General features: G+C 41.6%; 2 long non-coding RNA genes across 2 annotated transcripts; both read right to left on the bottom strand.

Annotated features, from left to right (window-relative positions):
• Positions 1 to 11: 11 nt before the first annotated feature.
• On the bottom strand, positions 12 to 6,424 carry LOC143420397 (uncharacterized). Its single transcript, XR_013100207.1, has 3 exons — positions 5,642 to 6,424; positions 1,425 to 1,520; positions 12 to 1,109 (listed from the first exon to the last, which is right to left on the bottom strand). It is a non-coding gene; the product is annotated as an uncharacterized LOC143420397 (long non-coding RNA).
• A 3,949-nt stretch (positions 6,425 to 10,373) lies between these two features.
• On the bottom strand, positions 10,374 to 22,904 carry LOC143420392 (uncharacterized). Its single transcript, XR_013100203.1, has 5 exons — positions 22,222 to 22,904; positions 18,021 to 18,116; positions 15,901 to 17,705; positions 11,687 to 11,782; positions 10,374 to 11,371 (listed from the first exon to the last, which is right to left on the bottom strand). It is a non-coding gene; the product is annotated as an uncharacterized LOC143420392 (long non-coding RNA).
• Between the last annotated feature and the right edge of the window lie 996 nt (positions 22,905 to 23,900).

Here is a 23,900-nt window from a genome sequence, read left to right on the forward strand (position 1 = left end):
TGTTACCTCAGCTCAGGTAGAGATAGCAGAAGAAAATCCAAAAATCCAAATAAAATATAAACAACTACAAAATAAATAAGATAATACACTATATACAACAGTAGCATACACAGTATGTGACTATGGATAGAGTGTTGTGGAAATGCAAGAAATACATTTAATTATTCTTACATTACTATTACTATTTAAGCAATAGATATCTAAAAGTATCTATAAGTATAGACATGTACTTGCACACACATCTACACACTAAATATACACATGTATACATATACATACACATATACCTGCACACCAGGTAAATGTCCAGTGACTCATGACAGCGTGATTGAGGAGTTATAGAGTCTAACTGCTGTTGGGATCAATGATCTGTGAAAGCGCTCCTTCCTGCAGTGAGGCTGTTTTGGTCTCTGACAAGGATCTGCTCAGCTCACAGACTCATGCAGAGGATGATGTGGGTTGTTCGTGATGGATGTCAGCTTTACTAGCATTTTTAGCACACGATCAAAGTTTCTGTGGATGCTTGAAAAATCTTGAAGAACGTTGAATTCACTGAAGGTTTTAAAAATAATGCTGTAATCAGTTTCGTTACAGTTGCAGTGTTGTCTTCTGCTACTGTAGGCCACAGCAGCAGCAGACGACAACACAGGTTGAGTAAGTGGGAGTGGGTGTTTTCAGACACAGAAGAACAACTTTAGATTAATCAAATAAAAATGTATTCAGTCAGCTTTCCAAATGTGAATGTTTCAGTTGTCTGTGAGTAGGAACTCAACTCTAATAAACTATAAGTTTAGTTAACTATAAAAATAGTATGCTTGTTTGCAAAACGTGATGTGCTTCTGCATCTTCACAGAGTTTCTCTCAGTTTGTGGTCGAGAGTCCTCCAAATGTAAGCATCGAACCAGAGCTAGAATTTGGCTGCTTAATCTTTATTTCACTTCCTGGATGCTGTTTCTGTTTTCCATCAGGGTCGTTCTCATGCTTTCTATTCTGATGTAAAGTAACTGGAGGAAAGCAGCTCCCCAGAACAACGATTTGTCTCCAGACATTGGCCACCTCCACCATAGCAGATAACCAGGAGTGCTCCAAGGATCAGGAAACACTGGGGACTTGAAAAAAATGCAAAAATTATTTCAGATTAAAGTTAATATAAAACGTCAAACACTGTGTGCTTCCTAGTCAGTGAGATTTAAATTTGATCCCTCTTTGTTTATTGTATGTTGTATGTTTATTATTAAATAAACATGCACAATTAGAAAGAGAAAGACAGAAGAAGAAATTAAGCTCCCCTTTTTCCCCAGAGGAGATCAGAAGTCATTCAGAGCCATACGAGTCTGCAATTAGCTGGGAGCGAGAGCTTGAGCCCTGGAGGTCTGACTGAAAGAGAAACCGCATCGGTTTAACAGACAAATTAAGAGTCTGACCTCTTAACAGTGGACAGGGTGGTGGAGATGTTCTGAGGGTGAGGCGGTCCTGTGTGGTCTGAGCTCTCCACTGCAAACCTCGGACAGGAACAGAAACTGCAAGACAGACATAAACACTTCTTTTACACACACTTTGATGGCCTAACCTCTGTGTTTTTTACATTCATGTGTTTACGTGTGATGTACATGACTATTGTGCATCTGGCTCAGTGTTTGATATTGTAAAGCAAAGTCAATAACAGCAAAAATTTAATATTTTACTTTTTATTTCTGTCGCCCTCCTGCATCAATCCCAGAATCACCCACACCCTTTACCACATTTGCTTACTTTAGAGACTCCAGACACCAGGAAGTGGGAGAAATTTCTCTTATAATAAGATACGGTAATCTTTCTGACAATAGGTGAGATTGCTTTTAAATATGGAAACGGGGATAGTCACAAGAAGTTTGAGAGGCACAACTCAGACAGAAGAGCAGACAGAGAAAAGCCATGTGGATAGGAGCTACTCTCCCGAGCTAAGGTTAGCCACAGAGGGCATGGATGCAGACGAGCCCAGCCTCCTGAACATCCCGAAAGAGCTTCGTGACTTTAGGAAACACAACAACAAACAATATGCACATATTAGACGAGGGTTAAGAAGAGTTGATGCTAGAATGGAAGAAGCAGAGGGGCGATTCGACGAGACTGAGACGGTGCTACAGTTGTTTATTTTATTCATAAACTTCACTATTTCATTAATTATTTCATGGTTTCTTTGCATCTTCATCTGTAGCAGCGGTCTCCAACCTTTTTTGCGCCACGGACCGGTTTATGCCCGACAATATTTTCACGGACCGGCCTTTAAGGTGTCACGGATAAATACAACAAAATAAAACTAGTACCGGTACCGAAAAAAAGAAGATTTATTCATAACACATGTGAAAAGACCCAGGAAAACCGAGTTAACGACCAAAACGATAACAAAATAACGCTGAAAACCGATAAAAACCTTGAAAACCATACATTTCACACCTGAGACTCTACTCTCGCGGCCCGGTACCAAACGACTCACGGACCGGTACTGGTCCGAGGCCCGGGGGTTGGGGACCGCTGATCTGTAGCACTTACACATCGGTGTATGTTCCTTGTGTTTGCTTACATTAAAATACCAGCACTAATGACCAGAGCATACAAATGCAGCTTTTCATATTTGACAATATATTTTGAAAGCACAAGACAAATCACAAACAGTTTTCAATGTAGGTTTGGTTTTTTATTTTGTTTTATTTTTCAGTTCTTGATTTGATGGTGATGTGATGCTATATTACATGTTTCTAAGATTCAGCTGAATTTAATATTTGTAATATAGCATCGAATCACAACCGTCTCCTCAAGTTGCTTTATACTGTAAGATGGAGACCCTACAGTAGCAGCAAGAAAACCCCAAATATTAATAATCCCTTATGAGCAAGCACTTGGCGACAGTGGGGAGGAAAAACTACCTGTAACAGGCAGAAACCTCCGGCAGAACCAGGCTCAGAAGGGACGGCCATCTGCCTCGGCCGGTGGGGGGTGATGGTAACGATAATACGAGGAGACACGATGAAGAATATTTCTCAGTCTAATTAAAGTCGAATGAAATAGTTTTAAAATAAAATATACCTCAGATGTTAACTCTGAGGCCAGACTGCTTTAAGATTTTAAAAGAGGTATTTGAAAAAAATCAAGATGACAATTTAGTCATCAGTACTGCCTTTAAAGCAGCAGCTGAACGGCTTCTTCAAAGCTTTTAACACTGCTGAAAAAACCTGGCAAGTTTGGATTTCTTTGGAGGATTCACGAAGCCACCGAGATTCTTTCTTATGATCTTCCTAATAATGTTGTCAAAAGATGAATCTTCTGACAACATTACATCGAAGAGCTTGTCTGCAGATCCAAACTCCTTGATAAGACCTTCAGCTGTGGCCTTGACTAATTCAACCCTGTTAATTTTAAGAATTTCCAGGTTTTCTGTGCATCTCACTTCAGAAAGTACCAAATCTGTCAGATGGTTGATAGCCAAGTCTAATTTCTTTGGATCCAGAAGATTTCTGGTATTTTTGTGCAAATTTTGTGCGATTCTTGTGGCTAGAAGAGTACTAAATTGATTGGCAATGAGCTTAGCGTGAATTGACACTGATGTTTCTGACAGCTCTTCCTCTGGGTTTTCAGAGGTTGCTGGCTGACTTTGACCCTCTGTGGGGTCAGTGTCAGAGACTGATGCCTGATCACTGCTTGTATTTGAAACCAGGTCCGGGTCTTCTGCACTCACACAAACTGGCTGATTGGTGAGATCAGTAACTGGACTTGACTGTGATGTAAACAGTCTGTCGCTTGTTTCACCAGCATCTGCTCCAATCATAACTTCTTCCTTTGATGGGGTCAGCACTCTTACTATATCTTCCACGGCACCAGAAATTTTGTCATTTATAATAGTTTGGGTTAAAGTTTCATTCTCCAACCAGAAAAGAAGGTTTTGTAAGAACCTTTCCACTGAATCTTCTATGAGCACATAGGCCACATCAGGAGCAGAGGGTACATTACAGTTACCCTGTGAAGTCTTAGAGAAGTCAGACTCTGAGAGACTTTTACCCATTTGCATCGTGGGGGCTGGATATGTTGACTCGACATGGTCGTACACTTTATCTGTCAACACCATTGAAAACATCTTGATTTCCTTACTTGTCAGGTCAAGGTGTCCTGCCGAGAATAATTTACTAAACAGCCTATTCATAAGTGGCATAAATTGACTGAAGTTGAGCGGAGAAGAACTTTTAACTGTGGTTTCTAAGGTTGGTGATTTTCTGGGAACTTCTGAGGGATTCATGTGTTCGCTTTTCCTGGAGTCAGCTCTTTCACTCTCAGGGGAGGTTGCCTGTTGTCTCTGAAAGGTCAAAAATCCTTTGCTTTTCTTCAAATGATCTTTCAGCTCACTGTTCATTTTTTCAAATTCTATTTTAGCAAACCTGAAGAAGTGTTGTTTTACTTCATCTGGTTTTATAATTAGGGCGCATGATGCAAAAAAGTCTTTCACCTTTTTGATCACCAGGTCCACGTCAAAAGCAGGCTTGGGTGAGCTACACTTCTCACTTAATGTGATATCTTCTGCATCAGGATACTGAATGTTTGCAATTAACACATTTACAATGTCAACTGCAGCTTTATCTGCATGATCTTCATCATGTAAATAATTCAGATTGTTGAGGATTCTTTCAACATCCCTTTGAGCTTTCTCCTCAGCTTCTTTAATTGTTCCCATCTCAGAGAGCTTGGATTCAAGACTCTCATCACTTGAACTAAAGGAAGTGGGTAAAGCCCCCCTCATGCACAGGCCGCTCAGCTTACCTTTATATTTCTTCAGACATGAGAAAGCATGAGAAACCATGCATCTGAGGTTTTTTATGTTTGTTATTTTTCTGGTGACATAAATAGAATCCGGGTTTTCTGGGACTAGAACCCAACCCGAGTTGACTTTATTTGAGATCTCCTCCTCAATCATCTGTGTCAGCGCCACAGCGCTTTCACACTCCTCATGGGTGACATGAAGAGCAGCAGCAAAGCTGGTTGAGAGAGAGTCTCCCAATACGGGGCTTATTTTTGTCACGGCTAACCTAAGGTATGTCTGGGATGATGCATCATTTAATTGGTCCTGACCTCCTAGAAGTAACGTTTTTATGGTGCTTGCACTAACTGACTGAATGACATCAGTAATCATATCAGCCAGTGCTACTTGGACATCAGAGTCCCAGATCCCATTTTCTATCAAGCGCCACTGTAATCCAGAGAGCCTATCGAAACACCCGCTGATAGCAGGTGAAATCGCCTCTGAAGTAATGCGGGTAGGGATTCTAATATTGAATAAAGACATTGTCAATGACCTAATTTCGCTACAATTACTTTGGAAATCCGTTTTCAGAAAGCTTTCAGAAAGGGAAGATCGCGGTCTGTACATTTAACGCACGACAACTAAAATGCAAAATGCAAGATTCAGGTCCCGCTGTTTCACCCCTATTTATAGACTCGAGTGGAGGTCACGTGCTGCAAGATCAAAGGCACGTACTGTGACATCAAAGCAGAAAGGAACTGAGCTGTGTGACGTCATGCCGCGAGCGTTCACCTACATGCACGTGCACACGTGAGCGATCACTAATAAATCACAGACGCATCAACGTCGGTGTTGTCAAACTTTCAATCATACCTGCAGCCAGTTCTTTGAAGCTCTCAAATGGGTTGAATGGCGGCTGTTTTCCACCATCATCGCAGAGCATTCCTCCAGCAGGTCCAACGCCTGATTCAACAAAACCCGCGACTCCGGCAGCTGTGCTCCGAAGCAGTTTGCTAATGTGATGCTAACTAGCTAATGTGATGCTAACTAGCTAAAGAATCCTAACAGGTACTTAAAAAACAAAGGGGACGAAGGAGGAGGAGGAGAAGTGGAGACAGCGACCTGACTGACTGGTTCATCTGAGGCTCTCAGTGGTTCCCTGTCTCAGCGAGATTCACAACACTTCTTGCAACAAACTCCCGTAACCATGGTTACAGGAGGACGCTCTGTTTGTGGCAGTCATTATCACAGTATGACTCACAAAGAGACGTTAATAAATATTAATTCATGCAATTTAAACACATTTTTTATTTTACTAATGAGGTGTATAATGGTTTAATATGGCACGACACCCTCGCTGATGTTGATGCCTAGGAATCTGAAGCAGCTGACTCTCCACCTCTGCTACTGCTGCTCTCCTGTAACCCACGATGAGCTCCTTGGTTTTGTTGATGTTAAGCACCAGGTTGTTGTCACGGCACCGTGATGTCACGCCCCTCACCTCTGTCCTGCATGACGTCTCATCTCCATCAGAAATGCATTCAATGAGAAGATTAGACTTTATTGATCGACGGCAGGAAAATTTGTGTGTTACCTCAGCTCAGGTAGAGATAGCAGAAGAAAATCCAAAAATCCAAATAAAATATAAACAACTACAAAATAAATTAAAGCTGCAAGCAGCGTTATGAGGGCCCTCGCACCCCATCGCGTCGAGCCACGCCCAACACCTACAACCAGCACCTCCGATCTGATGTCACATTGATGGAATTCATGCATTTAACCACCAGCTAACATTTCATCTCATTCAATCATCATTATAGTCCTCCCACTAGGTGGCGCTCTAACCATTACTGACAAATGGCATAACAAACACTTCCAAGCTCGAGTCTCATCACACCTGAGACGTTTGGGAGAGATTGGACATTGTGTTTTTGAGTGACAGCAGATTACTGCTTTTTGGCGAGTGATTGAAACTCTAAGTGCCGCCATAACCACCCCGTTTCCCTGGACGTAAAAAGCTTCGCAATTTAACATCACAAAGGTCTTTAGATTCCACAAACTGCAGATCGGTCCAATCTGATGAAATCCCTTGGAGGAGTTCGTCAAAGTACGGTGCCTGAAAAGATGGGAAAATGTCGCCAAAATTACACATTAACTTTAAAATGGCTGACTTCCTGTTGGATTTGGGATATTGCTCCAAGAGACTTTTTTGTACATCTTGATATCTTACACAAGCTTACCAAGTGTCAGACTCATAGATGAAACACAGAGCAGGGGCTGATGTTTTGAAATATTGTAGGGGGCGCTGTGGAGCCATTTTGCGCTATTCAAGGAAAATGGTTACATAACAACAATGCCTTCATCCATTTGGAGGTGTGTGCCAAATTTCAAGCCTCTATAAACTTTCCAAGCCCCTCAAAAGCCACTTCATCTTTCATGATGAACCGCGTTGCCACCAGGGTGCGCCGTTTAGTTTAAAGTCACAATTTTTGCACTGAAGCATCACGAGGGACTGATGGTGATATTCACCGCTTTTGAGGTGGCCACGATGAACCTGTGAAAATCAGTACAACAAAGTTAAAGCCATGACATTTCCTGTTGCCACTAGGTGGCGCTGTCCGTATTTCCGACAATGGGCACATCAATCTGTTCAGGGCGGGTCTGACATCATGCCTGTAAAGTCTGGTACTGATCAGACTGGATTTCATTGAGTTATACTAATTTGTTTCTTCATGGCGTGACATCAAAGTTCGCCATGCTGCTGGGGTCACACCCTTTCGCGAAAACTCACAGTTTTCACTGTAACCCAAGACCAACTCCTTAAGGCTTTCCTGGAGAAATTTGAGGCTGCAGATGTCACCCATCACAATACTGTACCCCAAAGTGTAAAACATGACATTTCCTGTTCCCACTAGGTGGCGCTGTCCCTGGTGTCAAATATGGCAGTTGAAATATGTTCAGGGGTGGAGCCTTATCATATGTGTTCACTTTGGTCAAGGTCAGAAAATGTATGACAAAATGAGAGGCAATAAGATTTTCATGGCGAGTCATCGAAATTCGCCGTGGCGCCACGGCCTCATGGTATTGTGAAAACTCAAAAGCTCCGCAATTTAACATGGCACAAGGGTGTAGTTGGCACTGACCAAATATGAAGGTTATGAAATCAAACCCCAAGGAGGAGTTCGTTAAAGTTCGAGGCATGGAAACGGTAAAATCAGAGCCAAAATGTCACCTTCTCTTCCAAATGGCGGACTTCCTGTTGGGTTTGCGTCAATGGGCCCACAGACTTTTTTGTTCGTCTTGGCATGATACACATGTGTGCCAAATTTCATACATGTAGCTCAAACGATGTGGTCGTAGGGCTGCATTTAACAAGGCATAGGTGGCGCTGTAGAGCCATTTCCCAGTGCTCATATGTAAAACCATTAAAATACAAAATTTTTCACCAGACCTGGCATGTGTGCAAAATTTCATGAGTTTTTGAGCATGTTTAGGCCCTCAAAAAGGCCCTTGTTTGGGGTGAATAATAATAATAATAATAATAATTAAAGCTGCAAGCAGCGTTATGAGGGCCCTCGCACCCCCGGCACGTCGAGCCACTGCCAACACCTCAAACCGGCACGTCCGATGTGATGTCACATTGATGGATTTCATGCTTTTAATCACCAGCTAACATTTCATCTTATTCAACCAGGATTATAGTCATGCCACTAGGTGGCGCTCTAACCATTATTGACAAATAGCATAACAAACATTTCCAAGCTCGAGTCTCATCACACCTGCGACCTTTGGGAGAGATTGGACATTGTGTTTTTGAGTGACAGCAGATTACTGCTTTTTGGCGAGTGATTCAAACTCTAAGTGCCGCCATAACCACCCCGTTTCACTGAACGTAAAAAGCTTCGCAATTTAACATCACAAAGGTCTTTAGATTCCACACACTGGAGATTGGTTCAATATGATGAAATCCCTTGGAGGAGTTCGTCAAAGAACGGTGCCTGGAAAGAGGGGAAAATGTTGCCAAAATTACACATTAATATTAAAATGGCTGACTTCCTGTTGGATTTGGGATATTGCACCAAGAGACTTTTTTGTACATCTTGATATCTCCTATAAGCTTACCAGGTTTCAGAATCATACATAGAACACAGAGCAGGGGCTGTGGTTTTGAAATTTTGTAGGGGGCGCTGTGGAGCAATTTCGCGCTATTCAATGAAAATGATCACATGCCAACAAAGCCTTCATCCATTTGGAGGTGTGTGCCAAATTTCAAGCCTCTATAAACTTGCCAAGACCCTCAAAAGCCACTTCATCTTTCATGTTGAACAGCGTTGCCACCAGGGTGCGCCGTTCAGTTTAAAGTCACAATTTTTGCACTGAAGCATCACGAGGGACTGATGGTGATATTCACCGCTTTTGAGGTGGCCAAGATGAACCTGTGAAAATCAGTACAACAAAATTAAAGCCATGACATTTCCTGTTGCCACTAGGTGGCGCTGTCCGTATTTCCGACAATGGGCACATCAATCTGTTCAGGGCGGGTCTGACATCATGCCTGTAAAGTCTGGTACTGATCAGACTGGATTTCATTGAGTTATACTAATTTGTTTCTTCATGGCGTGACATCAAAGTTCGCCATGCTGCTGGGGTCACACCCTTTCGCGAAAACTCACAGTTTTCACTGTAACCCAAGACCAACTCCTTAAGGCTTTCCTGGAGAAATTTGAGGCTGCAGATGTCACCCTTCACTATACTGTACCCCAAAGTGTAAAACATGACATTTCCTGTTCCCACTAGGTGGCGCTGTCCTTGATGTCAAATATGGCAGTTGAAATATGTTCAGGGGTGGAGCCTTATCATATGTGTGCTCTTTGGTCCAGATCGGAACATGTATGACAGAATGAGAGGCAATAAGATTTTCATGGCGAGTCATCGAAATTCGCCATGGCGCCACGGCCTCATAGTATTGTGAAAACTCAAAAGCTCCGCAATTTAACATGGCACAAGGGTGTAGTTGACACTGTCCAAATTTGAAGCTTATACGACCAAATCCCAAGGAGGAGTTCGAAAAAGTTCGAGGCATGGAAACGGTAAAATCAGAGCCAAAATGTCACCTTCAATCCAAAATGGCGGACTTCCTGTTGGGTTTGCGTCAATGGGCCCCCAGACTTTTTTGTTCGTCTTGGCATGATACACATGTGTGTCAAATTTCATACATGTAGCTCAAACCATGTGGTCGTAGGGCTGCATTTAACAAGGCATAGGTGGCGCTGTAGAGCCATTTCCCAGTGCTCATATGTAAAACCATTAAAATACAAAATTTTTCACCAGACCTGGCATGTGTGCAAAATTTCATGAGTTTTTGAGCATGTTTAGGCCCTCAAAAAGGCCCTTGTTTGGGGTGAATAATAATAATAATAATAATAATAATAAGAAACGGAGCAGATACAATAGGGCCTTCGCACTCTCGGTGCTCGGGCCCTAATAATAATAATAATAATAATAATAATAATAATAAGAAACGGAGCAGATACAATAGGGCCTTCGCACTCTCGGTGCTCGGGCCCTAATAAGATAATACACTATATACAACAGTAGCATACACAGTATGTGACTATGGATAGAGTGTTGTGGAAATGCAAGAAATACATTTAATTATTCTTACATTACTATTACTATTTAAGCAATAGATATCTAAAAGTATCTATAAGTATAGACATGTACTTGCACACACATCTACACACTAAATATACACATGTATACATATACATACACATATACCTGCACACCAGGTAAATGTCCAGTGACTCATGACAGCGTGATTGAGGAGTTATAGAGTCTAACTGCTGTTGGGATCAATGATCTGTGAAAGCGCTCCTTCCTGCAGTGAGGCTGTTTTGGTCTCTGACAAGGATCTGCTCAGCTCACAGACTCATGCAGAGGATGATGTGGGTTGTTCGTGATGGATGTCAGCTTTACTAGCATTTTTAGCACACGATCAAAGTTTCTGTGGATGCTTGAAAAATCTTGAAGAACGTTGAATTCACTGAAGGTTTTAAAAATAATGCTGTAATCAGTTTCGTTACAGTTGCAGTGTTGTCTTCTGCTACTGTAGGCCACAGCAGCAGCAGACGACAACACAGGTTGAGTAAGTGGGAGTGGGTGTTTTCAGACACAGAAGAACAACTTTAGATTAATCAAATAAAAATGTATTCAGTCAGCTTTCCAAATGTGAATGTTTCAGTTGTCTGTGAGTAGGAACTCAACTCTAATAAACTATAAGTTTAGTTAACTATAAAAATAGTATGCTTGTTTGCAAAACGTGATGTGCTTCTGCATCTTCACAGAGTTTCTCTCAGTTTGTGGTCGAGAGTCCTCCAAATGTAAGCATCGAACCAGAGCTAGAATTTGGCTGCTTAATCTTTATTTCACTTCCTGGATGCTGTTTCTGTTTTCCATCAGGGTCGTTCTCATGCTTTCTATTCTGATGTAAAGTAACTGGAGGAAAGCAGCTCCCCAGAACAACGATTTGTCTCCAGACATTGGCCACCTCCACCATAGCAGATAACCAGGAGTGCTCCAAGGATCAGGAAACACTGGGGACTTGAAAAAAATGCAAAAATTATTTCAGATTAAAGTTAATATAAAACGTCAAACACTGTGTGCTTCCTAGTCAGTGAGATTTAAATTTGATCCCTCTTTGTTTATTGTATGTTGTATGTTTATTATTAAATAAACATGCACAATTAGAAAGAGAAAGACAGAAGAAGAAATTAAGCTCCCCTTTTTCCCCAGAGGAGATCAGAAGTCATTCAGAGCCATACGAGTCTGCAATTAGCTGGGAGCGAGAGCTTGAGCCCTGGAGGTCTGACTGAAAGAGAAACCGCATCGGTTTAACAGACAAATTAAGAGTCTGACCTCTTAACAGTGGACAGGGTGGTGGAGATGTTCTGAGGGTGAGGCGGTCCTGTGTGGTCTGAGCTCTCCACTGCAAACCTCGGACAGGAACAGAAACTGCAAGACAGACATAAACACTTCTTTTACACACACTTTGATGGCCTAACCTCTGTGTTTTTTACATTCATGTGTTTACGTGTGATGTACATGACTATTGTGCATCTGGCTCAGTGTTTGATATTGTAAAGCAAAGTCAATAACAGCAAAAATTTAATATTTTACTTTTTATTTCTGTCGCCCTCCTGCATCAATCCCAGAATCACCCACACCCTTTACCACATTTGCTTACTTTAGAGACTCCAGACACCAGGAAGTGGGAGAAATTTCTCTTATAATAAGATACGGTAATCTTTCTGACAATAGGTGAGATTGCTTTTAAATATGGAAACGGGGATAGTCACAAGAAGTTTGAGAGGCACAACTCAGACAGAAGAGCAGACAGAGAAAAGCCATGTGGATAGGAGCTACTCTCCCGAGCTAAGGTTAGCCACAGAGGGCATGGATGCAGACGAGCCCAGCCTCCTGAACATCCCGAAAGAGCTTCGTGACTTTAGGAAACACAACAACAAACAATATGCACATATTAGACGAGGGTTAAGAAGAGTTGATGCTAGAATGGAAGAAGCAGAGGGGCGATTCGACGAGACTGAGACGGTGCTACAGTTGTTTATTTTATTCATAAACTTCACTATTTCATTAATTATTTCATGGTTTCTTTGCATCTTCATCTGTAGCAGCGGTCTCCAACCTTTTTTGCGCCACGGACCGGTTTATGCCCGACAATATTTTCACGGACCGGCCTTTAAGGTGTCACGGATAAATACAACAAAATAAAACTAGTACCGGTACCGAAAAAAAGAAGATTTATTCATAACACACGTGAAAAGACCCAGGAAAACCGAGTTAACGACCAAAACGATAACAAAATAACGCTGAAAACCGATAAAAACCTTGAAAACCATACATTTCACACCTGAGACTCTACTCTCGCGGCCCGGTACCAAACGACTCACGGACCGGTACTGGTCCGAGGCCCGGGGGTTGGGGACCGCTGATCTGTAGCACTTACACATCGGTGTATGTTCCTTGTGTTTGCTTACATTAAAATACCAGCACTAATGACCAGAGCATACAAATGCAGCTTTTCATATTTGACAATATATTTTGAAAGCACAAGACAAATCACAAACAGTTTTCAATGTAGGTTTGGTTTTTTATTTTGTTTTATTTTTCAGTTCTTGATTTGATGGTGATGTGATGCTATATTACATGTTTCTAAGATTCAGCTGAATTTAATATTTGTAATATAGCATCGAATCACAACCGTCTCCTCAAGTTGCTTTATACTGTAAGATGGAGACCCTACAGTAGCAGCAAGAAAACCCCAAATATTAATAATCCCTTATGAGCAAGCACTTGGCGACAGTGGGGAGGAAAAACTACCTGTAACAGGCAGAAACCTCCGGCAGAACCAGGCTCAGAAGGGACGGCCATCTGCCTCGGCCGGTGGGGGGTGATGGTAACGATAATACGAGGAGACACGATGAAGAATATTTCTCAGTCTAATTAAAGTCGAATGAAATAGTTTTAAAATAAAATATACCTCAGATGTTAACTCTGAGGCCAGACTGCTTTAAGATTTTAAAAGAGGTATTTGAAAAAAATCAAGATGACAATTTAGTCATCAGTACTGCCTTTAAAGCAGCAGCTGAACGGCTTCTTCAAAGCTTTTAACACTGCTGAAAAAACCTGGCAAGTTTGGATTTCTTTGGAGGATTCACGAAGCCACCGAGATTCTTTCTTATGATCTTCCTAATAATGTTGTCAAAAGATGAATCTTCTGACAACATTACATCGAAGAGCTTGTCTGCAGATCCAAACTCCTTGATAAGACCTTCAGCTGTGGCCTTGACTAATTCAACCCTGTTAATTTTAAGAATTTCCAGGTTTTCTGTGCATCTCACTTCAGAAAGTACCAAATCTGTCAGATGGTTGATAGCCAAGTCTAATTTCTTTGGATCCAGAAGATTTCTGGTATTTTTGTGCAAATTTTGTGCGATTCTTGTGGCTAGAAGAGTACTAAATTGATTGGCAATGAGCTTAGCGTGAATTGACACTGATGTTTCTGACAGCTCTTCCTCTGGGTTTTCAGAGGTTGCTGGCTGACTTTGACCCTCTGTGGGGTCAGTGTCAGAGACTGATGCCTGATCACTGCTTGTATTTGAAACCAGGTCCGGGTCTTCTGCACTCACACAAACTGGCTGATTGGTGAGATCAGTAACTGGACTTGACTGTGATGTAAACAGTCTGTCGCTTGTTTCACCAGCATCTGCTCCAATCATAACTTCTTCCTTTGATGGGGTCAGCACTCTTACTATATCTTCCACGGCACCAGAAATTTTGTCATTTATAATAGTTTGGGTTAAAGTTTCATTCTCCAACCAGAAAAGAAGGTTTTGTAAGAACCTTTCCACTGAATCTTCTATGAGCACATAGGCCACATCAGGAGCAGAGGGTACATTACAGTTACCCTGTGAAGTCTTAGAGAAGTCAGACTCTGAGAGACTTTTACCCATTTGCATCGTGGGGGCTAAATATGTTGACTCGACATGGTCGTACACTTTATCTGTCAACACCATTGAAAACATCTTGATTTCCTTACTTGTCAGGTCAAGGTGTCCTGCCGAGAATAATTTACTAAACAGCCTATTCATAAGTGGCATAAATTGACTGAAGTTGAGCGGAGAAGAACTTTTAACTGTGGTTTCTAAGGTTGGTGATTTTCTGGGAACTTCTGAGGGATTCATGTGTTCGCTTTTCCTGGAGTCAGCTCTTTCACTCTCAGGGGAGGTTGCCTGTTGTCTCTGAAAGGTCAAAAATCCTTTGCTTTTCTTCAAATGATCTTTCAGCTCACTGTTCATTTTTTCAAATTCTATTTTAGCAAACCTGAAGAAGTGTTGTTTTACTTCATCTGGTTTTATAATTAGGGCGCATGATGCAAAAAAGTCTTTCACCTTTTTGATCACCAGGTCCACGTCAAAAGCAGGCTTGGGTGAGCTACACTTCTCACTTAATGTGATATCTTCTGCATCAGGATACTGAATGTTTGCAATTAACACATTTACAATGTCAACTGCAGCTTTATCTGCATGATCTTCATCATGTAAATAATTCAGATTGTTGAGGATTCTTTCAACATCCCTTTGAGCTTTCTCCTCAGCTTCTTTAATTGTTCCCATCTCAGAGAGCTTGGATTCAAGACTCTCATCACTTGAACTAAAAGAAGTGGGTAAAGCCCCCCTCATGCACAGGCCGCTCAGCTTACCTTTATATTTCTTCAGACATGAGAAAGCATGAGAAACCATGCATCTGAGGTTTTTTATGTTTGTTATTTTTCTGGTGACATAAATAGAATCCGGGTTTTCTGGGACTAGAACCCAACCCGAGTTGACTTTATTTGAGATCTCCTCCTCAATCATCTGTGTCAGCGCCACAGCGCTTTCACACTCCTCATGGGTGACATGAAGAGCAGCAGCAAAGCTGGTTGAGAGAGAGTCTCCCAATACGGGGCTTATTTTTGTCACGGCTATCCTAAGGTATGTCTGGGATGCATCATTTAATTGGTCCTGACCTCCTAGAAGTAACGTTTTTATGGTGCTTGCACTAACTGACTGAATGACATCAGTAATCATATCAGCCAGTGCTACTTGGACATCAGAGTCCCAGATCCCATTTTCTATCAAGCGCCACTGTAATCCAGAGAGCCTATCGAAACACCCGCTGATAGCAGGTGAAATCGCCTCTGAAGTAATGCGGGTAGGGATTCTAATATTGAATAAAGACATTGTCAATGACCTAATTTCGCTACAATTACTTTGGAAATCCGTTTTCAGAAAGCTTTCAGAAAGGGAAGATCGCGGTCTGTACATTTAACGCACGACAACTAAAATGCAAAATGCAAGATTCAGGTCCCGCTGTTTCACCCCTATTTATAGACTCGAGTGGAGGTCACGTGCTGCAAGATCAAAGGCACGTACTGTGACATCAAAGCAGAAAGGAACTGAGCTGTGTGACGTCATGCCGCGAGCGTTCACCTACATGCACGTGCACACGTGAGCGATCACTAATAAATCACAGACGCATCAACGTCGGTGTTGTCAAACTTTCAATCATACCTGCAGCCAGTTCTTTGAAGCTCTCAAATGGGTTGAATGGCGGCTGTTTTCCACCATCATCGCAGAGCATTCCTCCAGCAGGTCCAACGCCTGATTCAACAAAACCCGCGACTCCGGCAGCTGTGCTCCGAAGCAGTTTGCTAATGTGATGCTAACTAGCTAAAGAATCCTAACAGGTACTTAAAAAACAAAGGGGGCGAAGGAGGAGGAGGAGAAGTGGAGACAGCGACCTGACTGACTGGTTCATCTGAGGCTCTCAGTGGTTCCCTGTCTCAGCGAGATTCACAACACTTCTTGCAACAAACTCCCGTAACCATGGTTACAGGAGGACGCTCTGTTTGTGGCAGTCATTATCACAGTATGACTCACAAAGAGACGTTAATAAATATTAATTCATGCAATTTAAACACATTTTTTATTTTACTAATGAGGTGTATAATGGTTTAATATGGCACGACACCCTCGCTGATGTTGATGCCTAGGAATCTGAAGCAGCTGACTCTCCACCTCTGCTACTGCTGCTCTCCTGTAACCCACGATGAGCTCCTTGGTTTTGTTGATGTTAAGCACCAGGTTGTTGTCACGGCACCGTGATGTCACGCCCCTCACCTCTGTCCTGCATGACGTCTCATCTCCATCAGAAATGCATTCAATGAGAAGATTAGACTTTATTGATCGACGGCAGGAAAATTTGTGTGTTACCTCAGCTCAGGTAGAGATAGCAGAAGAAAATCCAAAAATCCAAATAAAATATAAACAACTACAAAATAAATAAGATAATACACTATATACAACAGTAGCATACACAGTATGTGACTATGGATAGAGTGTTGTGGAAATGCAAGAAATACATTTAATTATTCTTACATTACTATTACTATTTAAGCAATAGATATCTAAAAGTATCTATAAGTATAGACATGTACTTGCACACACATCTACACACTAAATATACACATGTATACATATACATACACATATACCTGCACACCAGGTAAATGTCCAGTGACTCATGACAGCGTGATTGAGGAGTTATAGAGTCTAACTGCTGTTGGGATCAATGATCTGTGAAAGCGCTCCTTCCTGCAGTGAGGCTGTTTTGGTCTCTGACAAGGATCTGCTCAGCTCACAGACTCATGCAGAGGATGATGTGGGTTGTTCGTGATGGATGTCAGCTTTACTAGCATTTTTAGCACACGATCAAAGTTTCTGTGGATGCTTGAAAAATCTTGAAGAACGTTGAATTCACTGAAGGTTTTAAAAATAATGCTGTAATCAGTTTCGTTACAGTTGCAGTGTTGTCTTCTGCTACTGTAGGCCACAGCAGCAGCAGACGACAACACAGGTTGAGTAAGTGGGAGTGGGTGTTTTCAGACACAGAAGAACAACTTTAGATTAATCAAATAAAAATGTATTCAGTCAGCTTTCCAAATGTGAATGTTTCAGTTGTCTGTGAGTAGGAACTCAACTCTAATAAACTATAAGTTTATTTAACTATAAAAATAGTATGCTTGTTTGCAAAACGTGATGTGCTTCTGCATCTTCACAGAGTTTCTCTCAGTTTGTGGTCGAGAGTCCTCCAAATGTAAGCATCGAACCAGAGCTAGAATTTGGCTGCTTAATCTTTATTTCACTTCCTGGATGCTGTTTCTGTTTTCCATCAGGGTCGTTCTCATGCTTTCTATTCTGATGTAAAGTAACTGGAGGAAAGCAGCTCCCCAGAACAACGATTTGTCTCCAGACATTGGCCACCTCCACCATAGCAGATAACCAGGAGTGCTCCAAGGATCAGGAAACACTGGGGACTTGAAAAAAATGCAAAAATTATTTCAGATTAAAGTTAATATAAAACGTCAAACACTGTGTGCTTCCTAGTCAGTGAGATTTAAATTTGATCCCTCTTTGTTTATTGTATGTTGTATGTTTATTATTAAATAAACATGCACAATTAGAAAGAGAAAGACAGAAGAAGAAATTAAGCTCCCCTTTTTCCCCAGAGGAGATCAGAAGTCAGCCAGAGCCATACGAGTCTGCAATTAGCTGGGAGCGAGAGCTTGAGCCCTGGAGGTCTGACTGAAAGAGAAACCGCATCGGTTTAACAGACAAATTAAGAGTCTGACCTCTTAACAGTGGACAGGGTGGTGGAGATGTTCTGAGGGTGAGGCGGTCCTGTGTGGTCTGAGCTCTCCACTGCAAACCTCGGACAGGAACAGAAACTGCAAGACAGACATAAACACTTCTTTTACACACACTTTGATGGCCTAACCTCTGTGTTTTTTACATTCATGTGTTTACGTGTGATGTACATGACTATTGTGCATCTGGCTCAGTGTTTGATATTGTAAAGCAAAGTCAATAACAGCAAAAATTTAATATTTTACTTTTTATTTCTGTCGCCCTCCTGCATCAATCCCAGAATCACCCACACCCTTTACCACATTTGCTTACTTTAGAGACTCCAGACACCAGGAAGTGGGAGAAATTTCTCTTATAATAAGATACGGTAATCTTTCTGACAATAGGTGAGATTGCTTTTAAATATGGAAACGGGGATAGTCACAAGAAGTTTGAGAGGCACAACTCAGACAGAAGAGCAGACAGAGAAAAGCCATGTGGATAGGAGCTACTCTCCCGAGCTAAGGTTAGCCACAGAGGGCATGGATGCAGACGAGCCCAGCCTCCTGAACATCCCGAAAGAGCTTCGTGACTTTAGGAAACACAACAACAAACAATATGCACATATTAGACGAGGGTTAAGAAGAGTTGATGCTAGAATGGAAGAAGCAGAGGGGCGATTCGACGAGACTGAGACGGTGCTACAGTTGTTTATTTTATTCATAAACTTCACTATTTCATTAATTATTTCATGGTTTCTTTGCATCTTCATCTGTAACCTTTTTTGCGCCACGGACCGGTTTATGCCCGACAATATTTTCACGGACCGGCCTTTAAGGTGTCACGGATAAATACAACAAAATAAAACTAGTACCGGTACCGAAAAAAAGAAGATTTATTCATAACACACGTGAAAAGACCCAGGAAAACCGAGTTAACGACCAAAACGATAACAAAATAACGCTGAAAACCGATAAAAACCTTGAAAACCATACATTTCACACCTGAGACTCTACTCTCGCGGCCCGGTACCAAACGACTCACGGACCGGTACTGGTCCGAGGCCCGGGGGTTGGGGACCGCTGATCTGTAGCACTTACACATCGGTGTATGTTCCTTGTGTTTGCTTACATTAAAATACCAGCACTAATGACCAGAGCATACAAATGCAGCTTTTCATATTTGACAATATATTTTGAAAGCACAAGACAAATCACAAACAGTTTTCAATGTAGGTTTGGTTTTTTATTTTGTTTTATTTTTCAGTTCTTGATTTGATGGTGATGTGATGCTATATTACATGTTTTTAAGATTCAGCTGAATTTAATATTTGTAATATAGCATCGAATCACAACCGTCTCCTCAAGTTGCTTTATACTGTAAGATAGAGACCCTACAGTAGCAGCAAGAAAACCCCAAATATTAATAATCCCTTATGAGCAAGCACTTGGCGACAGTGGGGAGGAAAAACTACCTGTAACAGGCAGAAACCTCCGGCAGAACCAGGCTCAGAAGGGACGGCCATCTGCCTCGGCCGGTGGGGGGTGATGGTAACGATAATACGAGGAGACACGATGAAGAATATTTCTCAGTCTAATTAAAGTCGAATGAAATAGTTTTAAAATAAAATATACCTCAGATGTTAACTCTGAGGCCAGACTGCTTTAAGATTTTAAAAGAGGTATTTGAAAAAAATCAAGATGACAATTTAGTCATCAGTACTGCCTTTAAAGCAGCAGCTGAACGGCTTCTTCAAAGCTTTTAACACTGCTGAAAAAACCTGGCAAGCTTGGATTTCTTTGGAGGATTCACGAAGCCACCGAGATTCTTTCTTATGATCTTCCTAATAATGTTGTCAAAAGATGAATCTTCTGACAACATTACATCGAAGAGCTTGTCTGCAGATCCAAACTCCTTGATAAGACCTTCAGCTGTGGCCTTGACTAATTCAACCCTGTTAATTTTAAGAATTTCCAGGTTTTCTGTGCATCTCACTTCAGAAAGTACCAAATCTGTCAGATGGTTGATAGCCAAGTCTAATTTCTTTGGATCCAGAAGATTTCTGGTATTTTTGTGCAAATTTTGTGCGATTCTTGTGGCTAGAAGAGTACTAAATTGATTGGCAATGAGCTTAGCGTGAATTGACACTGATGTTTCTGACAGCTCTTCCTCTGGGTTTTCAGAGGTTGCTGGCTGACTTTGACCCTCTGTGGGGTCAGTGTCAGAGACTGATGCCTGATCACTGCTTGTATTTGAAACCAGGTCCGGGTCTTCTGCACTCACACAAACTGGCTGATTGGTGAGATCAGTAACTGGACTTGACTGTGATGTAAACAGTCTGTCGCTTGTTTCACCAGCATCTGCTCCAATCATAACTTCTTCCTTTGATGGGGTCAGCACTCTTACTATATCTTCCACGGCACCAGAAATTTTGTCATTTATAATAGTTTGGGTTAAAGTTTCATTCTCCAACCAGAAAAGAAGGTTTTGTAAGAACCTTTCCACTGAATCTTCTATGAGCACATAGGCCACATCAGGAGCAGAGGGTACATTACAGTTACCCTGTGAAGTCTTAGAGAAGTCAGACTCTGAGAGACTTTTACCCATTTGCATCGTGGGGGCTAAATATGTTGACTCGACATGGTCGTACACTTTATCTGTCAACACCATTGAAAACATCTTGATTTCCTTACTTGTCAGGTCAAGGTGTCCTGCCGAGAATAATTTACTAAACAGCCTATTCATAAGTGGCATAAATTGACTGAAGTTGAGCGGAGAAGAACTTTTAACTGTGGTTTCTAAGGTTGGTGATTTTCTGGGAACTTCTGAGGGATTCATGTGTTCGCTTTTCCTGGAGTCAGCTCTTTCACTCTCAGGGGAGGTTGCCTGTTGTCTCTGAAAGGTCAAAAATCCTTTGCTTTTCTTCAAATGATCTTTCAGCTCACTGTTCATTTTTTCAAATTCTATTTTAGCAAACCTGAAGAAGTGTTGTTTTACTTCATCTGGTTTTATAATTAGGGCGCATGATGCAAAAAAGTCTTTCACCTTTTTGATCACCAGGTCCACGTCAAAAGCAGGCTTGGGTGAGCTACACTTCTCACTTAATGTGATATCTTCTGCATCAGGATACTGAATGTTTGCAATTAACACATTTACAATGTCAACTGCAGCTTTATCTGCATGATCTTCATCATGTAAATAATTCAGATTGTTGAGGATTCTTTCAACATCCCTTTGAGCTTTCTCCTCAGCTTCTTTAATTGTTCCCATCTCAGAGAGCTTGGATTCAAGACTCTCATCACTTGAACTAAAGGAAGTGGGTAAAGCCCCCCTCATGCACAGGCCGCTCAGCTTACCTTTATATTTCTTCAGACATGAGAAAGCATGAGAAACCATGCATCTGAGGTTTTTTATGTTTGTTATTTTTCTGGTGACATAAATAGAATCCGGGTTTTCTGGGACTAGAACCCAACCCGAGTTGACTTTATTTGAGATCTCCTCCTCAATCATCTGTGTCAGCGCCACAGCGCTTTCACACTCCTCATGGGTGACATGAAGAGCAGCAGCAAAGCTGGTTGAGAGAGAGTCTCCCAATACGGGGCTTATTTTTGTCACGGCTAACCTAAGGTATGTCTGGGATGCATCATTTAATTGGTCCTGACCTCCTAGAAGTAACGTTTTTATGGTGCTTGCACTAACTGACTGAATGACATCAGTAATCATATCAGCCAGTGCTACTTGGACATCAGAGTCCCAGATCCCATTTTCTATCAAGCGCCACTGTAATCCAGAGAGCCTATCGAAACACCCGCTGATAGCAGGTGAAATCGCCTCTGAAGTAATGCGGGTAGGGATTCTAATATTGAATAAAGACATTGTCAATGACTTAGTTTCGCTACAATTACTTTGGAAATCCGTTTTCAGAAAGCTTTCAGAAAGGGAAGATCGCGGTCTGTACATTTAACGCACGACAACTAAAATGCAAAATGCAAGATTCAGGTCCCGCTGTTTCACCCCTATTTATAGACTCGAGTGGAGGTCACGTGCTGCAAGATCAAAGGCACGTACTGTGACATCAAAGCAGAAAGGAACTGAGCTGTGTGACGTCATGCCGCGAGCGTTCACCTACATGCACGTGCACACGTGAGCGATCACTAATAAATCACAGACGCATCAACGTCGGTGTTGTCAAACTTTCAATCATACCTGCAGCCAGTTCTTTGAAGCTCTCAAATGGGTTGAATGGCGGCTGTTTTCCACCATCATCGCAGAGCATTCCTCCAGCAGGTCCAACGCCTGATTCAACAAAACCCGCGACTCCGGCAGCTGTGCTCCGAAGCAGTTTGCTAATGTGATGCTAACTAGCTAATGTGATGCTAACTAGCTAAAGAATCCTAACAGGTACTTAAAAAACAAAGGGGACGAAGGAGGAGGAGGAGAAGTGGAGACAGCGACCTGACTGACTGGTTCATCTGAGGCTCTCAGTGGTTCCCTGTCTCAGCGAGATTCACAACACTTCTTGCAACAAACTCCCGTAACCATGGTTACAGGAGGACGCTCTGTTTGTGGCAGTCATTATCACAGTATGACTCACAAAGAGACGTTAATAAATATTAATTCATGCAATTTAAACACATTTTTTATTTTACTAATGAGGTGTATAATGGTTTAATATGGCACGACACCCTCGCTGATGTTGATGCCTAGGAATCTGAAGCAGCTGACTCTCCACCTCTGCTACTGCTGCTCTCCTGTAACCCACGATGAGCTCCTTGGTTTTGTTGATGTTAAGCACCAGGTTGTTGTCACGGCACCGTGATGTCACGCCCCTCACCTCTGTCCTGCATGACGTCTCATCTCCATCAGAAATGCATTCAATGAGAAGATTAGACTTTATTGATCGACGGCAGGAAAATTTGTGTGTTACCTCAGCTCAGGTAGAGATAGCAGAAGAAAATCCAAAAATCCAAATAAAATATAAACAACTACAAAATAAATAAGATAATACACTATATACAACAGTAGCATACACAGTATGTGACTATGGATAGAGTGTTGTGGAAATGCAAGAAATACATTTAATTATTCTTACATTACTATTACTATTTAAGCAATAGATATCTAAAAGTATCTATAAGTATAGACATGTACTTGCACACACATCTACACACTAAATATACACATGTATACATATACATACACATATACCTGCACACCAGGTAAATGTCCAGTGACTCATGACAGCGTGATTGAGGAGTTATAGAGTCTAACTGCTGTTGGGATCAATGATCTGTGAAAGCGCTCCTTCCTGCAGTGAGGCTGTTTTGGTTTCTGACAAGGATCTGCTCAGCTCACAGACTCATGCAGAGGATGATGTGGGTTGTTCGTGATGGATGTCAGCTTTACTAGCATTTTTAGCACACGATCAAAGTTTCTGTGGATGCTTGAAAAATCTTGAAGAACGTTGAATTCACTGAAGGTTTTAAAAATAATGCTGTAATCAGTTTCGTTACAGTTGCAGTGTTGTCTTCTGCTACTGTAGGCCACAGCAGCAGACGACAACACAGGTTGAGTAAGTGGGAGTGGGTGTTTTCAGACACAGAAGAACAACTTTAGATTAATCAAATAAAAATGTATTCAGTCAGCTTTCCAAATGTGAATGTTTCAGTTGTCTGTGAGTAGGAACTCAACTCTAATAAACTATAAGTTTATTTAACTATAAAAATAGTATGCTTGTTTGCAAAACGTGATGTGCTTCTGCATCTTCACAGAGTTTCTCTCAGTTTGTGGTCGAGAGTCCTCCAAATGTAAGCATCGAACCAGAGCTAGAATTTGGCTGCTTAATCTTTATTTCACTTCCTGGATGCTGTTTCTGTTTTCCATCA

The sequence above is a fragment of the Maylandia zebra genome, linkage group LG9 (assembly GCF_041146795.1).
Source record: "Maylandia zebra isolate NMK-2024a linkage group LG9, Mzebra_GT3a, whole genome shotgun sequence".
Taxonomy (NCBI): domain Eukaryota; kingdom Metazoa; phylum Chordata; class Actinopteri; order Cichliformes; family Cichlidae; genus Maylandia; species Maylandia zebra.